Below are 22,794 nucleotides of genomic sequence, written 5' to 3' on the forward strand. Positions count from 1 at the left end.
TGTGATCCTGGGGGAAAATAGCTAGAACTGCTTTAAACTGGTCAGTTGTACTATGACACAACCAATGTTTAAAAAAAATTCACTCAGGAATGCAGCGCAACACATGCAGTAACAATATCCAGACTAAGCCCAAAAGCTTGGATGCTGCTGTGTTGTTCTAAACTGACTGAGGTTTTGCAGACTAACAACATTCCCCTATAATGATGGTGGTGCCTTTAGATTGAGATAAGATTCTAATTTATTGAGGGTTATTTACTATTGTGTATAAGGATCTGTTTGTTAAGAAGTGAAGGAGCTGGTTGAAGAAGGGCAACTTGGCTGGGATCATAATTGAGAAATGTCAGGAGCTGACATACCCCTATAAGGTAATTTCTTTCCCTTTTCTTTTTTAAAACATGAGCAAGGCAATTCATGTTAATTTATCTTATAAAAATAAAAAAGCTGATATACACTGAAATACTGTCATTTATTACAATATTTACCATTTAAACACTAATTATAGCTCTGCCAAAACTTAATAAAGATTATGTGTTTTATATTGTACTCCCTGCAAACAAGGAAGAAAGAATAGTTGGGGCTATCTATAAAAAAAACTAAACAAGGTAATTTTGATGATACATACGTTAAAATAATATTCCACACATTTAGTAACTTTACACACTTGAGCTTATATGCTATAATGGAAAGCTCTTTCTGAATTTGTAAGTAGTTAAAAAGTTTACTTACTGACAAAACTTAGGACTAAAATATTATAGAAATTAATTTGGAAAGAAAGTCAGTTTTTATGTTCTCATAAACGAAGTGAAAGGTAGTTGTGAAATCCTATATATTTTTACTTCAAAAGGGATTTAGGGCTATCAGAGTACCCAAATTTCCAAAGCAGATTGCTTTTCTGAGGACTAAATAATAATTAACCATACTTAAGAATAAATAGAGATACAAAATGCGATTTGGGACAACTACCTTAGAGCAGGGTTTCTATTAAATGCCATAAAAAGCTTCTTGCTTTGGAACAGCTACAAATTCATTAGTAGGACTCACAGATTCATGCATGAGAGTGACATTCAGAAAGGAGGAATCACTTTAGAGAGTATTACATTATAAATGATACATATATCTGTATGGTTTGAATTCCTTTTTCTGTTTTGTTTGGGGCCACACCCATCAGTGTTCAGAGCTTATCCCTGGTTTGTCATTCAAAGGAACACTCCTGGAGAGGACTGGTGGACCATATGTGGTACTGAGTATCTAAACTGAGTCAGCTGTGTGTAAACCTGCAGTATTACCTTTCAGGTCCTAGCTTGAATTCTTAATAAATATTACAATGCAAGCTAAAAGAGAGCAGAGTGGTTGAGATGCATGCTAGGCTTCTAGTGCAGACATAGGTTCAATTCCCAGCACCACAAGATCTCCAGAGCATCACAGGGTACAGCTGTGGAAGTAGTCTGGATATCCCCGGCACTGTAGATACCAAGTAGCATCATATTTTCTGGCCCTTGTACTGAGACCTGGAGGCCTGAGCATTACAGATATACTTCCAATTCTACTAAGCTCTTCAGAGGAGCCATCCCTCCTCAAAAAAAACAGGGAGACAGAGAAAGAAAAAGAGTGAGCGAGACAGTGAGTGGACAAGAGAGAGCGAGCGAGCGAGAGTGTATGTGTGTAGATGTTCTTACTTTAATAAATCCAGAGAATAAATGTCTCTATCATATAGTTTCACGAATCAAACAAGACACAAAAAACAAACATGTTCTAAACATGACCTTATCCTGAGATGTTTGCAAAAACTGCCAGTTAAACTTCAGTTTCTTTTAAATTCAGTTGACTGTCCTCTCTTTAAAACCTGGCTTCCTTTAAAACTCATTAATATAACAGTGACTAGACTAGTCCTCTCTTACTGGTGAGACTTTCATTTGCAAAATCAATCCTAGTGATTATATCACAAGCAAAAAGGAGGGAAGTTTCTCAAAGGATGGTTTTAAGACAGAACTTGAGTTGAAGAACAAGAGGGCTCCAAAGATTTCAATATAAAGATGCAACAGACTGGAAGTATCTTTTTCCACTGAGTTGGAGATTAAAGCCACACATTCTCTTAGGAGATGTAGCAGCTAATTTCCACTTAGGATATAGGTATTGAAAAAAGAGAACTCTTTGGGGAGAATACACAACTTTATTTCTGAGAAAACTTGTTGTTTGTTTGTTTCTTTTAGACCACACCCAAAGATGCTCAGGGCTTTCTCTTGCTTCTAGAGAGCTCACAAAGATCCTCTACAGTGCCAGGATTGAAGACAGATTTGCTGTGTCCAAGGCAAGCAACCTAACCATTGTGCTACCTCTCTGGCTCTAAACATTTCTTGTTTGATAGCAGTTAATGAGCTATAACAGAAGTGGCTAAATTCAAAAGACAGTATATTATAATAAGCCCTGGGAAGCTGTTGTCAAACAAGCATTAAGATGCAGACCAGAAAGTTAGTCAAGGTAACCAGGCTGTTTGCATAGCACTGATGGCAATAATAGCTGCCGCATGTGGAGTTCTTATTAGGTGTTAGACACTATTATCTGAAATTTTAGATTTGTTTTTTGCAAGTTTTTAAAACACATTGTAATTCATACAAGGAAAAAAGTGAGGCTCCTTTAGATTAGATAATTTGCTCCAATTTATAATCTGTTAAGAATCAGTATTAGACTTTAAAACATAATACCAAATAGACCGTACTAAGTGTTCTTCCAAATACAGCTAAAGGACCTTCCTAGGCCAAAAGTTAGATCTACTTTAAGTTAATCTACAACATTACTGACTGGGGTCAGTACAAGTCCCTCCCTGGTACAAAAATGGCAAGCCACGGGTACCAAAAAAACTAAATCAAATCATCTTTAAGCATTCACCTGGAGAGACACAGTGAAGGCCTCATAGTAGAGTTCTAGCCTTGCAAGCCTGAAGTTACCAGTTCAATTCACTGCATGTCTCACATTCCTAAGTGCAGTATTAGTCATTCTATTGGGATCCCTGGGCCACAACCAAGTATGTGACCCCTTAGCACTATGTCCAGGTTTGCAAGAACCTGAACCAACCATGTACACTTTCTGGTGATCATAGAGAAATGAAAAGAAGGAAAAGCTAAAAAAAAAAAAAAAAAAAAAAGTAAAACAAAGAAGAAGCCTAATAAACAAACATAAACAGCTTTTGAGTACTATAATGTGACCTCCACAGGATGGCAAATAGCCCTTTGCCCTTCAATTAAACGTGTTCATATATATATATATATATATATATATATATATATATGAATACACACACATATATGAGACCAACTCATAAAGAAATATATCCTATGCTTGTTGTTAGGATGTTGGTTAGTAGTACAACTATACCATACTATTCAAAACCACACCTGATCTACCATCTCTAGAAGTCATTGTGTTTTATGATATAAAACCTATAGAAAGAGGAGGAAAAGAGGAAGAAAATCTTCAATGAAGTTCAAGATTTAAAAAGTATAATAATGACTTAAATACAAAACTGAGCAAGAAAAAATTTGGTCTATTTCAACCCAAAAAAAGAGAAGCCCATTCCTTTAAAATATGGCATGTAGCAATATGTAAAGGCATTTTCTCTAACCAAATCTATCTGTTCCTTTGTTTGAACACCATAATTCAGGTGGCAATAGTTCAGAGCAAAAGCTATGACATTATTTGAACAGCATATAAAAGGATACAGAGAGACGACATCTATTCAAACAGCCTGATATAATTTATTTGAATTTGTTTACATGCCAGAGTAAAGACAGTTAAAGTTTTCACAGTGACAAATAATTATACTTTGTGAGTTTAGGTCCTGCTGTCCAAGCATATACTTAGAAGCCTGGTCTTGCGAAGCTAATCATCCTTACACCAGGCTATTTTTTTTTTGTTTTGTTTTTTGTTGTTTTTTTTTTACACCAGGCTATTTAAACAAAACTCATCATAGCCAAGAATAAGTATTTAAGTAACTTGGTTTAAGAATGTAAATGTCTATGCTTTCTATGACATGAGCACAGGTAAGAGATTATCAAATAACAATTTTGAAGAATTTTCCCTAAGCAAAATTCAGGACTCTCTGCAGATGTGTTAACAATCGTGGTTTGTCCTAACCCTTACCCAATCTACTAGTGAAGTTTCTATTTAACTTCACTTCTAAAGTACCAATTAGGCCCATAACTGCACCTTAAAATAAGGAACTCTCCAGGCAGAATAGTTAAAAAATAGAGCAATAAAGATACAATGGTTTAGGTTTCCTGCAGAAAGGGAAATCATCACACTTTCCTGAGAGTTTTCTAGAAGATCCTGTGCGTGCCTACGCACTGTGTGTGCGCCTATGCACTGTGGTTCTTTTGTTGTCTCTCTCCCCCTTCCTCTTCTTCTCCCTCTCCCACCCCATAATACCTAAAGTACTTGGAAGAGATTTGCCAGAAGTTGCTCTTTGAGAAAAAAAAAAGGTTAAAAGTGGCAAAGGCTATATCTCTCTCCTATTTTAATTTTCTCTGCTCTGTTTCTTTAAATCACTGGGTAATCATGTAATCAAAACCTCAAGTTCAATTTCCACCAAGAAATAAGGCATTTGACTAACTAGAAATGGGAAACTAATTGATGGTTTTGTAGGTAGCAATAGCAATTTCATAACCACTTCTATACTTCCTAAAATAATGCACTAATATGACATGTTTTTTATTTACTTGCCATAAAGAGATAATGTTAATAATTAAACTTATATTAAAAAGTAATCATTTGTGCATATATTTGTTACAACATGAAAAGAATAACAGTTAACTGGAGAAGAAGTAAAATTAGAAACTTATCCATTTATTATTTTATATATCCCTTTATTTTTATAAAGTACGCCTTTTAAATTTTATTACTATATATTCTTTGTAAAACAAGATTCTTTAAAAACTGCTAGTTCTTACCACTACTGAATACCCATGTAAAACTTTGTATCATGTTTTACTTTGCTTCTGGTTTCTGATCTTACCTGAAAGGTGAACCAGGTGGGTACAAGTAAACATTTATTAAACCAAAGGAAGAAAATCCATGTAATGATTGCAATTATTTTTAAATACTAATATTTTAAGCTTGCCTGTGACAGTATTTCTTGGGAAAAATATTAAGAGTTCCCTCCCTCTAATAACATGCTGAAATCCTCTTTTGCCAGAAGCGTTCTCTCATTGTAAAAATCAGACAAGCACACGACACAAGACAAAAAGTGACTAGTAAAGCCTAGCACATTCCTCTGCTTGGGCTAAGAAGATTTCAGTGCATTGCATGCAGATGTCAGGTATTTTAATAAAGAGCTCCATTGTGCAGGCCCCACTACTCTTCCATAGCTCCCAGCACTTTTTTGAAAAGGGCGGTAGGAGGAGAAGGGAAGAGCAACAGCTATTCCAGCTGGAGCTGGAACCTTGTCTGAGTCAGGAAAACCACAGCTCATAAGCAAAGAGGAAGCATAATGTTCTACAAGGACAAAACATTAGCAGAAATGTCACTCAGCCCCAGTTCCACATGTTGGCTGCCACGGCCTCTTCCTCCTAGCATGCCCGATTGATATAAATTCCATCTGCTCAGCAGCCAAGTGACAGAGAAGAAATACCGGCATCTGGTCTCCATTGCTGTCGGGTTTTTGTTCCATGTTAGACCTTAGCTAGAAACATATGAAGAGATGAAGGTGCTGGCAAATGACTAAAAGGCTGAACTGGCATAAAGGAGATTTTCTGATGCTTTTCACACTTCCCTCTGGAGTTTTTACATGGAGGGGGAAGGGTGTGACAGAGACTTGATAAACTAAACAGTTGAAGCCAATAGGCCTGAAGGTCATTTCAAGTTTTTCAGGGTTTGGATTTTCTTTTTAACAGTTTTAATGCGAAGAAGTATAAAGCACAACACTTACTCCTCTTCTTAGTCATTTAATACCACAGAAGGCAACTAAGTCACGTTATAACGGTCTTCAGCTAATATTTTTTCCCTTTCTCTTAAAAATTCACTTGTTTGGACTTAATCCACAGACACTTTATATTCTCCTGAGGAGCAGATGAAAAATGCCAACAAATTAAAACCACCAACTCTTTTAACCCTAAATAGCCCAAAAATGATAAGTCAACCTATTAAGTTAAATCCACAAGTGTAAATAAAAATGGATTTGTACCTCATAAAAAAAAACCTAGAAGTCACTGCTTGCTACCTATTCTTAGGTCACATTTTAATTATTCACTTGCAAAAACAGAATTTAAAAAAAATAAACAAACAAATGCAAGTAGAAAGGAAAGAAAGTGGTTATCAGCTTTTCTTCTTTCAAGAGTCTAATTTGCATTTTTGTAAAGCTATAATAATGAGAACAGTTTTAATCACATATATAACATAGAAGGTTTTCCTTTAAAAAAAATCAACAACAAACAAACCAGGTCAGGCGCTAAAAGTCTCTCTGGAAAACAACTGAGGATGAATCATTAACTTTACCTCCAAATTTGACAAAAGGTATAAAAGCAAAAGAATAGACATGATGAAAATGTGCTCTTAACAACTGTACTATTTTAAAATTCTGACCTTTGACTCATTTTAGAAAAAGTAAAGCAAATACAAAAATATCAGTGTATGAGATTGTGCTGTCAATAAGATCCCTCTACATTCTCCTCTTTTACTCTTTATCACTTGATGAGCATCAAAGTGGGGAATAGCATGTATGTCTGGGAAGAGAAGTGAATCCTGATAAAGACAATAACATTGCATAAAATGACAAGGAAGTCAGGAGGAACAGAGTAATGATGACCCCCCTTCAGGGCTGTCAATCCCGAATGTTAATGACTTAGAAAATTGTAATGAAGTACAGAGCATGATCTACTATAGATATGCAGGAGATTTATTTAGAGAGCAGAACCCTCATCCACTCAAGCCTTTTATAATATCAGGGTTAGAGAATATTGTAGGTGGAGAGTGGGAAGCCAGGTCCTAAGATGTCTGTCTATGTTAGCATTTCTAGGAATTTCCCCTAAGAGATTTCAAAGGAAAGGGCCTGAAAATCCAAAATTAGTAACTTTCAAGATTTTTGTTTTTTGTTTTTGTTTTTGGTTTTGGTTTTTTTGGGCCACACCCAGCGTTGCTCAGGGGTTACTCCTGGCTGTCTGCTCAGAAATAGCTCCTGGCAGGCACGGGGGACCATATGGGACACCGGGATTTGAACCAACCACCTTTGGTCCTGGATCGGCTGTTTTCAAGGCAAACACCACCGTGCTATCTCTCCGGGCCCGTAACTTCCAAGTTTTAGTTAGATGTTTTGGTTTCTTTTCTTATTTGATTACATTCTTATCCTAAAAACACATTTAGTATTATGCTAAAAATTATTGAAGTTTAAATTAAGGAGCTACTGAGTACAACTTTGTTTGTAATAATACTTTGAAGGTACTTTACATACTTGAAAAACTCTAAAACAATAATGTAAATCCTCACTAGATGAAAAAAGATAACCTCGAACAACCTTTACTACTTCAAAAAAACATAAAACACCTGGCTTAAAACTGCATTTCGTTGACTAAAACTCATTGTAAATGCAGCAGAGAAGTAGTAGTAGATACATAGACCATCTTTTTTTTTTAATATGTGTATGGGATTTGGGCAACAACCAGCAGTGTTGGGGAATCAATCCTGGCAGGCTAAGGAGACCATATTGGTGTTGGGAATTAAACAGAAGTTGGCAGTATACAAAGCAAGTGCCTTACACAGAAGTGTCTTTCTTACCCTATAGACCATTTTATCCTAAAGACTCAAAGATCTCTTCAAATAAATTCAAGTAACAGACGGCAATCAATGATTAATAAAATTACAACTTAATGGGCGTTTGCCTTGCATGCGGCTAACCTAGGACGGACCGAGGTTTGATCCCCCAGCGTCCCATATGGTCCCCCAAGCCAGGAGCAATTTCTGAGAGCATAGCCAGGAGTAACCCCTGAACATCACTGGGTGTGGCCCCAAAACAAAACCAAAACCAAAACTACAACTTAAACTTGGAAGCCCCCCCAAAATAGAGCTAAAAGACCAACTAATATGAAATATTTATAATTAATTTAAAGTGAAAATGTGCGAGCATAAGGATTTATAATGGGCATAAGTACATAAAATATTTGAAAGGATATATTGGAAAAATGAAAACAAATAAGAAATAAAGTTAGTGAACTTTCTTTGTCATGAGAAAGGCAAATTAACCATTTATCCCTCTATGACTTACTAGAACACCAAAGATCAAAACCTTTTTGTTTCAACACTTCTTCTGTTAGTGTGGGGGGGAACAGACACATAAATTATGATGTATTCATACAATGCAGCTGTTAAAAGAGTGAGGTAGCTGTTTATGTGCAGCATAGCATTTTACACAAGATATATTTTGAGCACAAAAATGAAAGTCCAAGCTAATGTGCTCACTGCCTCATCCTTCAACATTTTTATTAAACAACTAGAAGGATATGTGCATTTTATATGTACAGATGGTTTCCACTATTGTACCCCAATAGCAAAGCAATCTTTTGAACTATTTATTCCTAAAGACATTTACTTCTTAACCCTTCCCTCCGTTTATAAACTGCCTGGAATTGTGTCAAGGGCTTTCTTCACAAGCAAAGTATATGCTACCACCTTACCTATTTCTCTTAAAATGTTATTCTTTTAAAAAGTATATTCAACCAAACAGAAAAAAGAGAGTCTCCCTCTTAATCTTAAAACACATTTTTTTGATTTTTTACAACTAAATACATTTCAAAGTTTATGTTGTTACTTTCACACCACCCTATTAATGTAGGTGAATTAGCTGTGTTCTTATAACTGTTCTTATCCTTATAAATTAAAAAAAGTGTCTAGAGAGATAATACAAGAGTTAAGGTCCTCACTTCGCACTAAATCCAACTGCTGACCTGAGCACACCAGAGTGTGGCCCCAAAAAACAAAACAAATAAAAAGGATTAAGTTAAAAGGCTTTATCTGATTTATTGTTTTTGAGTCTCGCTAAAATTTTTCTAATGTGATCTTTTCAGATCCTGAAACATTTAATATACACAATAAATTTAAATGGCATGCATGTATACTTTTCTGTATGCATATATACAGATAATGTGTAGAAATTAAATTTTTCTGGGTATTAAAACTTGAACATGTTCTATTTCATGACATCAGAAAGATGAAAATAACAAACATCAGTTGGAGAGCATATCTACTTTCAAATGGAAACCTAACCAATATAATACCTAGTAAATTATGCCCTTGGAAAGTTTATTTCAAAATAAATTTATCTAGGTGATAGATAATACAGAAATCAGGGTGCTTGCCTTGCTTACACCAGGTCCTTTGGCACCACCTGATCCTTGGAGTAGCATTAGAAGTGACTTAGAAGTACAGAGCTAAGAGTAGGTCCAGGGCACTAAGGTAACCAGAGAGCACAAAGTTGTGTTCATACCTGGCACTCCAGATAAGAGTTTACATGGATAAATACTGGCTTGTTTCCCACAGTGTGTTTAATGCTCTTTGTGAGGACAAGAAAGGAGAGGCAACTCTGTCATTTCTTAAGTATGAAGCAATCCTCTGCTAGCATGACATTTTCCTAGATAAAGACATACTTTATCAATTGCCAAGAGGGCAATAAACATTACTCCACTGCCAAAAGGGCAATAAACAATTAAAATAGTTTTCTTTTTCATCCCTGGTACTAAAGCAGCATATGATAGAGAGTACATACCCATAATTTATTGCTGGAAATATCTCTTGATATGACCATAATGTCAACAGAAACTGAGTACATGAACAGTTCCTAAATTTATCGATATTGATGTACTCAGAATATAGTGCTCAGAAACAACAGTATGAACAAAATTTTAGCAACTATCAAAGAATTTGCAATCTAGGTGAAGAAACAGGTTACAGACAATCATAATAGTGCACAATAAAAAATAAAAGTTGCCACAGAGTCACTTGAGGGGGTACAGCCTACATTGAAAATGGAGAATAGCAATTTTATATGAAAGTGGTCACTATGTTGAGACTCACAGACAGATAGAAATCAGACTGGAGATTTATTGGGAACAGAGGGCAAATGGAGGACAAATTGAAGAACCACTGTGCTAAACAACTTTTTTCCCTTTATTCTTAGTAAAATGTCCCATATGAAGATCACTGACAAGATCAAGGACAACAACTCCAAGTTTGCAAAACCAGAGGTAATGGATTAAGCCATAACAATTACATGCAGTTGGAATGTCAAAGAGACAGAAATGGTCATCTTCACCATCAATTTCCCACACCTATATCCACCTCTAATGCACTACATAGTGGGTCAAAGTGGGAGGTCTTATAGCTATGCCCCCAATAAGCAATCTTTCTCAAATTGTAGGTGTCTGGCTGCTTGAATATGAAGTCAAACACCACAACTTTTGCCAATGGAGAATCTTCACAACAATACAGCTCTGGGGTGTCTGAAAAGCAGAAATAAACTACCTATGCTTCAATAGCAGGCCAAAGCACTATTCCTCCGTGAAAGACAACTGATGGGTCAAATCACTGGGGAGCTGCAGACGAGTTATTAATGGTGACAGGTACACTACCTGGGAGACAGGTTGAGAGGGGAAAAAGATTATTTATAAGCGAATAGTTAACAGCTGTACCTACTGCTAAGCATTACATGAATGCCACAAACTGTAGAATTCAAATTCTGGGTTATTCAAGCACGAACAACTGCCTGTCACCCAAATGTAACGCATCACTACAAATTAAGCTGGGAGAGATGAGACTATGTAATACCATAGCACCTAGAAAGGCATGTCATCCAGGAATTGAGAAAAGAGGTAGGAAAAGGCGGAGATAACCATGAAGTGAATTATGATCCTTAACCATAATGATGAATTTCTAAGAACAGCTTTACAATTTTTCCTAAGGGCTTTAAGAACAGAACAGATGCCAAATGCATCTTGTATTTCCTGTAGTAAACTGGAGTTGAGAAGGAGGAAAAATTATGATATTGGAATAAAAAAATTAGGAAAAACAAGGAGAAAATGAAGACAGAAAAAAGTTTAAAAATAAAATTATTATCTGTAACTACAAAATACTGGCTTCATTATTATTATAAAGTGATAACACAATTAAAATTTGAAGTGAATATAATAAAATTATTGGAATAACTGAGATAATTGTGAAATATAGTTATATCTGAGTAAGCTATTTTAATATAAACTAATATTAATATTACCCTATTAGTACATAGGATCATAAATTAAGCAATTCTATACCATGGAATCCGCATGTATTAAGAAAAATCAACATTAAAAAATCAAAATTGAAAGTTATTCTTCTCAATTTATTCTTCTGAAAGGTTTTGAAAGCTTAACATTGAATTGAAAATATATGAGAATAATCTGAGCTTATTAATGGTATCTGAAAATTTCCAAGACTATATGTTATTTTCCTACCACTTCAAAGTAAGGGCTACTAAATAGAAGCAAAAAAAGCAGACAAAGTGATATTCAAGAACCAGACAGATTTTAGTAAATAATAATAACAAAAAATCATACCCCAGGTAATTCCCAGTGTCTCAGGCCACTGGCATGTCAGGTTGGGTAAAAATCAGGTTGGGACGCTCCCCTACTCACTCCCCAATTAAATACTGTTAATAGCATTAATTAGTATGAAATTGGAAGAAAGCACAAAACATATAATGAATAAGTGCAATAAAAGCCACTCCTCTTACTTTCTTCCCATGACATGACAGGTTTAAGAAAAAAAATATATAGTGTTCAAACTTTATTCTACTGCTTTATCTGGATAAAATATATTTAAATGTCTTCAGTTCAACTCTGGAATATGTATGAATACAGCAACTAACTGTAGTACCTAATTATAGCAAACTAATATAAGTAAATACTACTACTAATAAGAAATCAAACATGAGATAGGTAACTAAGCAGCTAGCTGCTGAGAGTACCCACATTTACTTAATATCTACACAAAAAACAATTTAAGTATTTTTAAGTATTGACTTGACAGCTTTATTTCCAAATATTTGTTTTGGTTTTATTTTCGGGCCACACCCATTTGATGCTCAGGGGTTACTCCCGGCTAAGTGCTCAGAAATTGCCACTGGCTTGGGGGGACCTTATGGGACGCCAGGGGATCAAACCGCAGTCCTTTCTTGGCTAGCACTTGCAAGGCAGACACCTTACCTCTAGTGCCACCTCACCGGCCCCTATTTCCGAATATTTATTCTATCAAATACTCAAATATACACAAATATATATATGTATATATGTATGTATAAAGATATTTCCTAAAACATAACAATGTTGGAGTTGGAGCGATACCATAGGCATAGGGTAAAGCATATGCCCACACCTGATTTAATCCCCAGTATCCCCTGAATCTGCCAGGAGTAATTTCTGAGACAGAGACTGGAGTAATCCCTAAGTGCCATCGAGTAAGGCCCAACTCCCCTAAACCTAACCAACCAACCAACCAACCTCCAAAATAACTATGCTTATAAAGACAAAACATTAGAAACACCCAGGTACCTTTAAATAATTATTTAAAAAATTACAGTGAATCTACATGTAGAAAAATAATGTGGTTAAAAAGAATATTTGACAGCACTATAGTTCAAGACTCAGAGCACAAACTATGCATGTGAACAGCCTGCAAAAACTGTTTTGGTAGCTGTAAATACAAATGAAAAGAATCTTATACTAATTTTCTAGAATTGCTATAACAAACTAACATAATCTTATTTTGTCTAAAGAACTGAATTTACAGGACTCAAACTGTCAGAAGGAATCTTTAAGGACACTGGTTAAGGGAGTAGGCTCTCACCTGATGGATCTAGTACTGGTTTGATGCATGCATGAAAAGTATAAATAGCTGTATTGTAAATCCTGATACTGCAATAAGAGGGTTAAAAAAAAGTTAAATTAAAAAATTTACCTAAATTTTACTGGCATAAAAACTTTACTTTTGGTACCGGAGCAATAGCACAGTGGGTAGGGCATTTGTCTTGCATACTGTTTACCCAGGTTCAATCCCTGGCATCTCATAAGATCCTCCAAGCCTTCAGAGAGAGTGATTTCTGAGTGCAGAGCCAGGAATAATGCCTGAGTGCCTCTGGGTGTGGCCAAGAAACAATCAAGCAAACAAAAATCAACAACAATAACAAAAAATCCCACCTAACCTTTAATTCTGCTACATAGGGCTGTGCTTTCTTCCAAATCCCAAATCTGTACCATATCGTTCCTCCTCTTATATCTCAATCTTATAAGGACTTAAATGACAGTATCTAGTGTCCACTCAGATTATCCAGAATCACCTATTTATCTCAGAGTCATTAATCACCTCTCCAAAGAGATGAGATGATTTTCATTTTTTATTCCTATTTCCCCACTCTTAAAAAAATGGGCAACTGATACAGGTTATACACATATGCTATGCTTGGTGAAACTAGTGAAGGGAGGTGTGTCACATAGTTGTGGTGCTTAATGTAATTAAAAAACAATATTTTAGAGATCTCACACTTTCTCATGGGTGATGCCTAGCATCACCTAGCTAGAACTATTGGGACTGTACTCAGACAGGTAAAGTGGGTGCTATGGGATGAAATACATGGCATTAAACTTTCAAAGCAGTCTGGCATCCAGTGTTACCCCTTGTTTCAAAAAAAGCAATTTTCACAAATATAGTCACTTCATAGGTTCTAGGAATCTGTTTCCAATGGGAGACATGGTAACGGTCATTTATTGGATCTATCATAAAGATTACAATACACTATTAGAAATTTTAATAAGGGGCCAGAGCGATGGCACAGCAGTAGGGTGTTTGCCTTGCATGCAGCTGACCCAGGACAGACTGCGGTTCAGTCCCCTGGTGTACCATATGGTTTCCTAAACCAGGAGCAGTTTCTGAGTGTATAGCCAGGAGTAACTCCTGAGTGTCACTGGGTGTGGCTCCCCCCAAAAATTAAATAAGAGGCAAGAGAAACAAATTAGGGGTGAAAGTGCTTGCCTTGCATGCTGCCAATTCTGTATAATCTGTGGTCCCTGAGCACTGTGGGAATTGATACCCATGGAGAGACAGAACCAGAAGACACAACACACTACCCATTCTTCCACACAGGACCTATACAGAAACCAGGATGTATAACTTCAGAAACCTGACGACGACAACTGTGAGACTGAAGAGTTGACCACCGAGAACAATTAGGGAGTTGGACGATCGAGTATTCCTGGAGCCTTGAATTGGTCTTATGCCAAAGTGCTTCAGGGGTAAGATCTCCCTGTTTTTTAGGCCAAAGGTGTTTATTTTCAATTTCTTCCATATTATGCTGTGCCTACACAAATGACAATTGCCACACACATATCATTTTTTTAGTGTATTTCCCATTTCTGGAGAAAAAAATGGAAGCATACTAAACCTTCGGCTATTGCATTAATGACTTTATTGGTGATACAATAATTTTCACAAATCTAACTGCTAATGAACTCTCTCCCCTTCTTTTTCCGTTTTTTAAATTCTCTATTCTCTATTTCTTAATAACTTTGCTTTCTGTCATCCTGAAACAAATGTATTATGATCAGTTATGTCAATAATGTGATACATTTTCTTTAAATAAATAATTAAAAAGAAGTGATACCTAAACACAAGAGTCAGATAGAAGGCTCTCAGAACTGGATTATTGGAGAGACTCAAATTCTCTCCCAAATGTAAATAATAAATTATAAGAAAAAATATACAGGGGTGTGTGGGAAAGGGTGAATTAAAAAAGAGAGAAAACATATACAGGGTTGAAGCAATAGCACAGCAGGTAGGGTGTTTGCCTTGCCCAGGGCCAACTTGGATTTGACTTCTGATATCTCATATGTCAGAGCTTTGCCACTAGTGATTTCTAAGCACAAATCCAGGGGTAAACCCTGAGTACCACTCGGTGTGACCTAAAACAAAAAAAAATCCACAGAATAAAGCCTTTGTTATTAATAATTAATTAGAACCATTTACACATGGAACTATATGAAAGGCTGAGTATCAAACTAAATGAGGTCTGTCTCAAGGGGAAGGTGTTAAGAAGTTTCATTTTTAAAACTACATATTGCTATAAAAGTTTGAATTTTCTTAACAGCCTTTCATTATACCTAAATAAACATTAGTACATGATTTAAAAGAAACTGATATGTTTTTATAGTTCCCAAAACTACTTACTGCTGGTGCTGTCTATTTGGAGGGGCTGGGGGAACCATATTGAAATGCCAAGGATCAAACCTGGGTTAGCCCTATGCAAGGCAAGCATGCGACCTACTATACTATTTCTTATGTTTTCTCAAATTGTCTTCAACTTGAAACTCTTTTTTTGTCTATTGAAGAAAAAGAGCTTTTGCATTTAAGACCATTATCAATGTGTAGTGGAATCAAAATTTAATAATATAAGATCATAATTTCCAAATGTAATAACAGAAAATAGATTCTAAGAAAGAACCAAAGGTTCTAAGTAAGAAAAGTTTATACATTATTAACCTTCTACTAACATCAAACAAATATTCCATTGGAAAAAAAACACCTAAAACCCAGTTCCACAAAAGCTTCCACAGAGTATTTTTCATAAAGATTTTTAAAGCATTTCCAAAGCTAACTTTGTAGACACGAGTCTGAAATGAAGTAAGTTGTTCCTATTTCCTTTCACACAATTTTTCTTACAGTGATCCTTACTTCTCACCTTACTAAAACTTTCTGAAACAAAAGTTCCAAAACTCATCTTGCTCTTCTTTCTTTATCCCTTTTCATTCCCCCTTCCTTAAGAATTACTAAGGACTGGGAAAGTCAGCTCGGATTGCCTAGATTCTCTTTTTCAGTCATCTATAAAAAAAAAAAAAATCAAGCAACCTTTTCTCAGCCTAGGAAAGATGATGATGATTAAGATGAGCTTTCCTAGAAAAGATTATATTGTGTGAAGCAAATCTGTCAAGAGCAGGAAAGGCACTTAAAATAGGGGAAATGGAAACCATAACATCAAGAGAATTGTCTACGTCAACTTTCCTCATTCATTCCCCAAAGTTTATGAAATGCCTACTGTGTGAAAGGTTGCAACACAAACCACAGTGTATGTTGTAAACTGTGTGGGCAGAACTTCTAGTGTCTGAGAATTTGACAAGAAGAAAAATGAGTTCACTAACGGAAGACTGTTGCTCTGACGTGAGTTGAACCAGCAAGCCGAGGCAGGAGAAGATGTTGGAGAAGAACAAGAGTTGGACAGGTGTCATACAGAAGCAGTTCTACAATGAGGGCTTGCAGTTCCTGATAATTATGGATAGTGTCAGATCTGCCAAGAGACATATTTAGCAATGAGCAAGGAGGGGGCAGAAGGAGACTGGCACATTACGAAACTTGCCACCCACCTCCCACTGGCACTATCAGTTTCCTATGCTCTATTAAAGACAATCAAGGGTTCCCAACCTCCCCTGAGATCAAGAGAAGATAGTGATTATGAAAATAATGATTTTAAATTACTTAAAAGTTCTAAAGAATCTTTGAGCTCTTTTTTTTTTAAACTTCTAATAGTGTTAAACATTTGCATACAAGAAGGTAAAAAACAAAAACAAACTAGGAGACCACAGTAGCCTCAGTCTGAAAGGTTACTCTAGGGCTACCTTAGCCACATTCCCTGTGTTCAGTTGTTAGGAGATTCCCTTCTCAGGTAGCATTCCAAAGGCAGCTTCTCCATAAGGGCAAACAAAACAAGTCACCAGCACAAAGCCAGGACAGCAAATGTTGATGGAGTCTGAGTTTTGGGGGTGGGGCTGAGGCAGCAAAAGAAGGAAGAAAAAAGATTTTCTTTCATTTATGTTGTTTAAACAAAAAGTGCCTAGTGATACTAGTTTGTAAAGCCAAGTTTGTTAAAGTACAAGTGTAATTTACTTTTATATAAACATAACTTCACAGAGCTATCAGTAGGTTCCATTTCAGTAAAAACAAACAGAAATAGAAGCTGCAAAAAAATAATTATAAAACATATGGTGCAAACTCCGGCTGTGTTTATTTTATGACAGTTAACATTATTTACAGTGTGATCTGGTCAGGATACTCGAAGGGTTATACATAAAATATGTCCAACTTTTCTTCTTAAACGCAGATACCACTAGTTTTGTCAAGCAACTTAAATGAATTTGTCTAGAGTTCCCAAAAGAAATTATATTTTGACCTAAAGTTTTATTCTAAGTATTTAAGCAATATTGCCAATACCAATATAGGAAGAAGCCACTTTCTCTTATTTTAAGTAACAGTAAAGTCTTCCCAAAATCTAGATAATTTGTTATTTTTACTATGGTTTTTGTTTTTTTGTTACTATTTACTTCAGTGTCTTGGTTTATAAGGTATATAACAAATTTTTAAGATTCAGTTTTATTTCTGTAAGGATAGAAATACTACATGTTACATATACATACTAAATATAACATGTAGACAAAAACTAATATAAACAAGATTATCCTTGTACCAGAATAGTATTTAACCCATTGGCTAAATGGAGATAAAACTTTGAGGACAATAATTATTAGGCTATTTTGATTGACTTATGATCATTCTCTTGCACTTGTGGTAACAAGGTTATAAAAATGTTACTATTATGCTCTTGGTATAAAAATTGCTACCCCTCAAACAAAGATCCTCCCCATTACTTTAACATCCATCCTTTGTGCTTACTATTATTAAAATGTATTACTTGTTATGATAGCACCAACATTCTTCTTTATTTAGATGCAGTGCTGCTTACACCATGTCCCATAACCAGAGTTCCAAAATCCTCCTGCCCTAGGAAGAGAAAACTTTTTCATTTTAATTGAGAATACTGTTACAAACAAGAAATATAGAAACAATTAAGAATAACCTTTGCAGGGACAGAGCAATAATACAGCAAGTAAGGCACTTGCCTTGGCTGACCTGGGTTTGATCCATAGCAATCTATATGGTACTCCTAGCATGACAGTAATGACCCCTGAGCACACAGCCAGAACTATGGCATGGCCACCTCTGGGTATGACTCAAAATAGAATACAAAGAAAAATAATTCTTTCAAAGAAATCTTAAATATTATTAATGAAGTGACTTCAGTTTAGTTACTGTTTAAGTGTTAGATTAATATAAATAACAGTACTTAATATAAATAATGTATATTTAATTAATATATTTAAATAAATATATTATATATTAATAGTATATATTATATTGTTAAATATATATTATATATAATATTAATATTACTATAAATATCAATATTATGGGAAATCCAAACTGAATGACAAAATGGCTATATCTGCTTCCTGGGAATGCAGGTATAGTTCTTCCTGCTCACAGAGGGTATTTATCACAACTTACCATCCAATCAGAGGAGGTTTCTGAAGGAATGTACTAACTAGAGCCAACTCACACCAGCCCATGAGAGATGATTCAGAAATTCAGTACCCTGGCTGGCAAACACAGACAATAAAATCTATGAGCTTACATTGACACTGGTGGCAGGGAAAAGCTCATTGATGAAGGTTGTTGTACACTGTATGATTAACTCAATAATGAACAATTTTATATGTGGAAAAAAACCCTATAGTATGAACAACCTTATAATCACAATGTTTAAATTTTAAAAAAGTCTTAAAAAATCTTATAAGCTTAGAGATGAGGGCCAGAAGGATCAGTTCATGGTAAAAAGTTTGCCATAAATAACGGAGCAATGCAGTTAAAGAAGAAAAGAGTCCATATGACAATGCGAGTTGAGTTGAAACAGATCACTCTGGATAAGAACTGGTAGCTGAAAGGAGATAAAGTGATATGCATAGTACCACTTCATTAATAACAGTGCAAGCCATAGTGTCTAAGAGGAAAAATAATGAAGAGAGCAGGGGAGAAAATGTGTGTGTGTGTGTGTGTGAGAGAGAGAGAGAGAGAGAGAGAGAGAGAGAGAGAGACAGACAGACAGACAGACAGACAGACAGACAGACAGAGAAAGAGAGACAGAGAAATAGAGACAGAGAGACAGAGAGAGAGATAAAGTGTCTGACCTAGAGGCATGCAGGGTAGAGAGTGGGAGGGAAATTGGGGACATTAGGATAGGAAATGTACACTGGTGATGGGTAGTGTACATTATATAACTGAAACAAACATGAATAATTTTCTAACTATGAAGATTAAATACAAAGAACACTAAAATAATTTCAAAATTAAGGCAAGACATTTTCAAAAACTTTCCATTATTTGACTATATTTCTTTTTTTATAATTTTTATTGAGACCAATGTGAATTACAAGTCTTTTACAGATGTATTTAGCTACAGAGTGATAGTGAATTAGGGCCATTCCCACTACCAGTGTTGACATCTATCTGCCATAGTGCCCAGCATGCATCCCATAACCCACCCTGATCCCCCTGGACTGCTAGTGTAATAGGCCCCTTGTAAGTATAGCTTGTTTTAGTTTGGGTCTCTTGATTCTATTGTCATTGACTTTGGTTTGAGTATTTAGGTCTGACCATTTTTTATTTCCACTCAATACTCCTGAGACTGCTTGGCCTCTGGGTCCCCTCCACTTTTTTTTTTCTCAATTTGTAGGAAGGCATAGAAATATGAGGCTGACCAATATGATTCACGTTCTATGGTTATGTTAAAAAATAAAGTGGACAGGAGCTTCTGTATTTTACTATATTTCTACTTGTGAATAGGATGACAGAAATCAGTACAGCAGTGTGCTACTATACATCTTTGAAGATTTTATTCAGTGATTTGTGATGATGGGCTGCAATTAGCCACCTTGCAATCTTTTTTCTTTTTTTTTTAACCAGACAAATTAGTAAACACTATAATCCAGCTTTATTTATATCTTGAGAGCTGTTTTGAAGCATATACCAACAGATCACTAGCTTTCTCTGAGTAAGAGATGGCTGTCTAGATTCCAAACTTATACTTCATTTAAAAACATTCATTTAAACTTTATAATACCATCTGTACCCATTTGAGAAGGAAAAAAAGAGAAAGAGATAATGCTACAAAGGCAGATTTTAAAAATAACTATAAATTTTATTTGGATCACTTATTTTTATGAAGTCTTATAAAACATAATATGGAACATGATTTCCGGATATGAAAAATATTAGATATGACAAATGAAATATATGGTCTGTGCCTTAGATAGAAAACACCCTGCACAGCCTCTAGAAATAAAGTTAAGCCGCAGGCTCACAGGTTTTAAAATATTAATTTATGTGCCTGGATTATTTTGTTTATAATAAATAGTAAATAAGAGTACAGTCATTTCAACACTTTTTTTTAAAAAAAACTTGTTTATTTTTATATGATACAAATCAATTAAGGAATAAAGAGCATAAAACATTAAAATAATTCTGAATAAAAACCAATAGAGATAGCTTATAGTTGTTAAAATATTTTAAAAATAGTAATAAACTACTTATGCTTAAGTATGTGACAATATCTGCTCAGAGAAAAATCAGGATGAGCTGAACATTGAGTCTTAAAACTAAAACCAGAAAAGAAATAAGAATCTGCCTATTTTTTTTTATCAAGTTATACATTTACATTCTAATCCTTCCAATTTCTGCTTTATAAACTTAAACATTGCATGTTTAAAACATTACTTCTATTTGTATATTATCAATAAAATAAAATATATAGAAACAAAATAATAAACCATGTGGAAATCTTACAGTATCATGGTATTTATTATTAGAGTTAAAATAAAAATTTTAGGTAATTTTTGGCAGAGGTAGAAATTAGGCCAGACTTACAATAATCCTGAAGCTGGAGTAAGTTTCAGTATGCCATACACCAGCATATAAGATAACCCCCAACTTTTAAGAAGTTTTTCATGGGTTAAAAAGTCATCTTATGGGGCTGGAGAGAGAGCATGGAGGTAAGGCGTTTACCTTTCATGCAGAAGGTCATCAGTTCGAATCCCGGCGTCCCATATGGTCTTCTGTGCCTGCCAGGAGCAATTTCTGAGCACGGAGCCAGGAAAAACCCCTGAGCACAGCCGGGTGTGACCCAAAAACCACAATAAAAAAAAAAAAGTCATCTTATGGGGCTGGCGACGTGGCGCTAAAGGTAAGGTGTCTGCCTTGTAAGCGCTAGCCAAAAAAGGACCACGGTTCAATCCCTAGGCATCCCATATGGTCCCTCCAAGCTAGGGGCAATTTCTGAGCGCTTAGCCAGGAGTAACCCCTGAGCATCAAATGGGTGTGGCCCGAAAAACAAAACAAACAAACAAAAAAAGTCATCTTATATGCTGGAAAATATGGTAAGTCTATTTTCTTTTGTAGATTACATTCTCTTAAAATTCTGGTACACTGGCTAGTTATTGTAGTATGGTCTAATTTCTACCTCTGCCAATTTGGGTTATTTGTTGTGATAATGGGACAATCTTGACATTCATCCCTTAGGTAGTTATACTTAGCTTCTTCATATGCAGGGGGTTGTAGAGTTTAGCAGCAAGACACAACCTTGAAGCTTTGAATCAATATAACTCACCTTTTTTCTCTCTCACCTATAAAATTTGAGTCAGCAAATTATTTTCTCTGACCTCACTGTTGACTGTCCCTCCTACCACCCTTAATGCCAAACTTATTTCTGCTTAAACTACTTTGAATGACAGCTTCTAAATTAGAGAGCTGAATTCAGGGCTCTTTCTTCTCTAGCCCACAAAAAATACAATTTATGTTTTGGAAGTTACAGATCAAACTAGTAATGCCTCCAGGTACAATGTTCTGCAATAAAGACCTCCACACTGGTTGTGGATTTTGCAATGTGACCTGCTTTAGCCAATGAGATACTAGTAAATATGAAGCAAACAGACACTTTACAAGTGCTTGTATATATGGAGCTATTTGTGTCTTGCTGCTAAACTCTACAACCCCCTGCATATGAAGAAGCTAAGTATAACTACCTAAGGGATGAATGTCAAGATTGTCCCATTATCACAACAAATAACCCAAATTGGCAGAGGTAGAAATTAGACCATACTACAATAACTAGCCAGTGTACCAGAATTTTACATCCCATCAGAATTTGTTTTAAAAAATCAAGTTTGGGATGGTTTGCAATAGAGCAACCATTATTCACTTTGAAAGATGTCATCCTGGGGGTCTGAGTGATAGCGCAGTGGTAGGGCGTTTGCCTTGCATGCAGCTGACCCAGGATGGACCTCAGTTCAATCCTTGGGGCCCATGTGGTCCCTCAAGCCAGGAGCGATTTTTGAGCACATAGCCACGAGTAACCCCTGAGCTTCACCGGGCTGTGGCCCCAAAACCAAAACCAAAAAAAAAAAAAAAAAAAAAAAAAAAAAAGAATGTCAGCTTCCCACAAATCAAAACTCTATCCTGCCAACCCATGTTCTCAGTATTCTGCTTCTATTCCTCCTATATTTCTAAAGTGTTCTAATCTCTTCTAGACATATTGTATTTCATACTGTATTTGTTAAAAGCATGCATCATTGTGTAAAAGTACAAAACAGTGATAAAAGTCTATACAGGTCTTGGAACGATACAGAGAAGATTAGCATGGCCTCTGCGCAAGGATGACACGCAAATTCGTGAAGCGTTCCATATTTAAAAAAAAAAGTCTATACAGGTCATCTAAAATAACCTTGTGTGAACTTTTCTTCTTGAGAATTTCTGCTTTTCTGCAGAAGGCTGAGGCATAATAATTTTATTATATCTAAATATCTGGTTTTAACCCTAAATTTAAAATTCTCAAGACATAGATGGTTTCTTTTT

General features: G+C 35.5%; 1 protein-coding gene and 1 non-coding gene across 2 annotated transcripts in view; one reads left to right on the forward strand and one right to left on the reverse strand.

Moving 5' to 3' along the window:
* The window catches only part of BNC2 (basonuclin 2), a 333,090-nt gene that overhangs the window by 93,731 nt on the left and 216,565 nt on the right, over positions 1–22,794 (reverse strand).
* Positions 22,529–22,630, forward strand: LOC126028280 (U6 spliceosomal RNA). Its single transcript, XR_007502412.1, has one exon. It is a non-coding gene; the product is annotated as a U6 spliceosomal RNA (small nuclear RNA).

This window comes from Suncus etruscus, chromosome 1 (assembly GCF_024139225.1).
Source record: "Suncus etruscus isolate mSunEtr1 chromosome 1, mSunEtr1.pri.cur, whole genome shotgun sequence".
NCBI lineage: Eukaryota > Metazoa > Chordata > Mammalia > Eulipotyphla > Soricidae > Suncus > Suncus etruscus.